Source organism: Physeter macrocephalus, unplaced genomic scaffold (genome assembly GCF_002837175.3).
Source record: "Physeter macrocephalus isolate SW-GA unplaced genomic scaffold, ASM283717v5 random_876, whole genome shotgun sequence".
In the NCBI taxonomy this organism is placed as follows: Eukaryota; Metazoa; Chordata; class Mammalia; order Artiodactyla; family Physeteridae; genus Physeter; species Physeter macrocephalus.
In genome coordinates this window covers 1-4,073 of record NW_021146162.1, presented here as the reverse complement: position 1 = coordinate 4,073, position 4,073 = coordinate 1, and the positions used below count along the sequence as shown (strand labels likewise).

Genomic DNA, 4,073 nt, shown 5'->3' with positions numbered 1-4,073 from the left:
CATCCATCCGTGGGTGTTTCAGAGCTTCATTTGTCTATCCCTGTGCAAAAACCACACTATCCTAGTTATACACACCTAATTACCATATGTTTAAACACAGATATAAACAGGTATGTATTTTACAGGTATAAAATGTATACCTGTAAAATATATAAAATATATACACATATATACCTGTATATAAAACAGGTATATATGTGTATATATTTTATACATATATACACATATGTATACTATATATATGTGTAGTTTCATAACTAGTCTTGATATCTGGGATGGAAAGTCTTCCCACTTTGCTCTTCTTTCGGAGTCTCTTGGCTTTTCACGTTAGAGGCTTTCCTCAAATGTTCATGATCCTTGGTCCATATTTAGAAGTGGGGCCCAGCCTGTGGTTTAACAACTGAGGGGGCAGAGGAAGACAGAAATAAGAAAATATTTTGCAGAAAAACCTGAAGAGTTCTATTTAGGACAACTTGTTGGTGATGCCTGGGCATGCTCCAGATGGAGAGGTCCAGTGGGCAGCTGGCAAACAGAGGTCAGGGCTGGCCCCGGGAGTCCCCAGCATGTTGATGTGATCACCCCTCCAAGATGCCTGGAGTCAAGATGTCCCTCCCCTCCCCTGGCATATCTTTTCCCAGAACCCACCCTTCTCTTCCTGCACAAGATTACTGTCTTCAGGAAACATCGAGCTTGACTCAGATTCTCTCTTAGGGGCTGAGTGATGTGGGGGACCTGGGCTTACAGCCAGTGTCATCTTTACCTTTTCTGATCTCGGCTTTTGCAGACAGATCTCTGAGGGAAGTTCATGGCTGGCCTCAGGACTGTGGAGAGAAGGAAACTCTTTAGCACTTAATGTCCTTGGAAACACAGGAAGGGCTGGTGTGCGGAAATGAAATCTCAAACAGAGCAGGGCTACCTAAGAACACCGCACGTGAGGCTCCCACGTGAAGGTTCCCATGTTCCCCCATCGGAAAAGCTCTGTGGGTTGAAAACCACCTGCCTCTTATTCCATTATTTCTGCCTTTCCCTCATTCAGGAGAGTAGCAGGGTCATGAAACTCCCACTGGAGTCTCCTCCCAGCTGGGGTAGGGTGGTGAGTTGAGGGGGTCCTGATTGTGTGCCATTTCTGAAGCCTTTTTCCACATGAAGAGTTGATGCACAGAGAGAGTCAGCGCTACTTCCATCCTCCACTCCTGTGTGGGTGCTCAAGAGAGCGTGGGCTTGTGTATTTCTGACAAATAATAAGCAATAATGAGATATTTGCGCTCCCCAGATACTTCAAGATTTCCCGGCTGTTAATCTATCTGTTTCCAATGAACTGTGCCTTCTGTTTTCTTCTCTGAGTGTACTCATGTGGTCTGGTAAGTTTTGACTTCTTACCTAATCTCACCCACACTCTCTGTAGATGCAAGGTTTCTTCCCCCCAAGTGTATCTGATTTTAGCAAATCCCTTCCCACACCCTCCACCCTGGAAAGTCCCAAATTGCCTGGTGTTCTCCCCTTCAATCCTTTGTTTGCATATTGCGAGTTCTGCCTTTGGGCTAGACTGAGCTCCATTTCTACAAAACAGGTGCTAACTGGCTGTCTGTGGGGCAAGCTGCGCCATGCCCAGCCACCCTCTGCCTTGACCTCCCACACCGTATCATTGGGGCATCTGTTCCTCTTGAACTTCTGCTTTGTCTCTTCACCATCTCGGGTCGAATTGTCGGTGCTGCTGCTCTCAGAGCAAAGGCACCCAGTCCAAGACCATTTCCTGCCCTTAAACTTGGGACTATCTGGGGAGGAGGCGTAGTGTACCTTGAGTTCCCAAGGAATCAGCACCTTGACAAGGACAAGGTAGGAGAGATGAAGATGGATTTCTTACATTTTGTCAACTAGACCATTAAGGACTGGGCCTCCCAAGGGTTTCTTTCATCTCCCCACCTTCCTTCCTAGCACCTATTTTTCTGTTCTGTCTTCTAATTTTATAAACTTTATTCTCACTCTAAAAACTAGAAGGAGGGACCTGAGACATAGTCTAAGAAAGGATGGCCTGTTCTAAAACCTAACCGCATTTTTTCTCCATTTGGGTTCATTTCTACAAGGATTTCTCAGGACCAAATACAAGATTTTCTGTAGAAAATAACCGTTTTGGACATAGAAAGCAAACTAATGGTTACCAAAGGGGAAAGAAGGGGTATATTAGGAATTTGGGATTAACATATACACACTACTATATATAAAATAGATAAACGACAAGGACCTACTGGGACTTCCCTGGTGGTCCAGTGGTTACAAATCCACCTTCCAATGCAGGGGCCATTTGTGACAACATGGATGGACCTTGAGGGCATTGTGCTAAGTGAAATAAGTGAGACAGAGAAAGGCAAATACTTTGTGATCTCACTTATATGTGAAATCTAAAAAAAGCTGGACTCAGGTCTTCCCTGGTGGTCCAGTGGTTACAAATCCACCTTCCAATGCAGGGGACATGGGTTCGATCCCTGGTTGGGGACTTCCCTGGTAGCGCAGTGGTTAAGAGTCTGCCTGCCAATGCAGGGGACACAAGTTCGAGCCCTGGTCCGAGAAGATCCCACATACCATGGAGCAACTGAGCCCGTGCGCCACAACTACTGAGCCTGCGCTGTAGAGCCTGCGAGCCACAACTACTGAAGCCCGCACGCCTAGAGCCTGTGCTCCGCAGCAAGAGAAGCCACCGCAATGAGAAGCCCGTGCCCCGCAATGAAGAGTAGCCCCCGCTCACCATAGCTAGAGAAAGCCCGCGCGCAGCAGCTAAGCTGCCAGTCCTGAGTGTCCACCAGCAGTAGCCTCTCTCCCACCATCACCTGGCCCTCATGAGCCCCTAAGTACGGGACCAGGAGTGAACAGAAGGCCTACGGCACCAACACTGATTCTTGGTGCCAAGGGCAGAGTGGGGCTGAGCAGGACCCATGTCTTGGCCACAGCACCACCCTGGACAGGCACTGCAGCCCTTGGATGGCCAGGTCTCCAGGAAGAAAGTGGGAGATGGTGAAAGGAGAGCAAGGGGAGAAAGTCAAAGGTAGCTTATCAGGGAGGGGTGGGCCTGGGCTGTGGGGCCTCAGAGCATCCTGATGGGGCAGAAACACGGGATGAAGCCAGAGCACAACCTTTCACATCCTTCCTACACTTCAAATGTTTACAGGAGGAGGGTTGTTTGGGGACCCAGGAAGGAGAAGTGTTTCTACCCCAGAGGAGAAAGGACACTTGACAGAAGGAAGGGGAGCAGGAAGGCCTTTATTGAAAGGGTCAGTATCTGGAGGCTCATTGAATTCTTCAAAAAATTTACAGCATTTCATTTGAGCGGGAAATACGTCCAGACTTTAACATCTTTTTCTTGTACCATAGAGACCACTGATAAGAGAGTTGGCCATTATTTGAGAAGATAAAACCAGCTCCCTCCCATGGTGCCGGCAGTATATCTACATACACCATCCTTCACAGCTCTTGGTTCAGAGGTTAGAACCACACCCCACCACCCCACCTCAGACTCACGGCTGGATTAATCTTCTGCATCTTCTTCCGTTTCTCAGATTTAACTTCGCAAATCTTCTCACTTCATTTGTGATTCATTCATTCCACAAATAGTTTGTTAAAGTGCTAGAGGCACAATGAGAAATAAGTTCTTTGCATTGAAGAATCATACAATGAAATCATTAGCATTATTGCTAGCACATCCTGAGAATTTACTCCACACCTGGTGAATCTTCTATCGAAAAAGAGAAGTCATATAACTTCGTGGAGATTAGGTAGGAGATAAACCAAAAATTCCAGAATGACAAAACAAACCCTCCACTGGGGGAGGAGAATGAAGAAGGAAAAACAAAGTTTCCAGAAATGCTCCCAAACAGTGAGGAAAGAGAGGTCAGAAGTTGGATATTGCCACATCCTGGAAATAGCACTTAGAAAATCAGAAAATTTAGGAAAGCAATTTCTTGTTCTAATTCTTCCTGACTCATCCTGCAAATTTCATCATGTCTGGTCACTTCTCTGTCACTCAGTGCTCCACTACTGAAGGGTTAACCTACTGTAACTTAACACAGATGGGTATTGTG

General features: G+C 46.5%; 1 long non-coding RNA gene across 1 annotated transcript; it reads right to left on the bottom strand.

The window, feature by feature from the left end:
* Positions 1 to 316: 316 nt before the first annotated feature.
* LOC114485251 (uncharacterized) lies at positions 317 to 3,591 on the bottom strand. Its single transcript, XR_003678739.2, has 3 exons — positions 3,514 to 3,591; positions 761 to 821; positions 317 to 400 (listed from the first exon to the last, which is right to left on the bottom strand). It is a non-coding gene; the product is annotated as an uncharacterized lncRNA (long non-coding RNA).
* Positions 3,592 to 4,073: the final 482 nt, after the last annotated feature.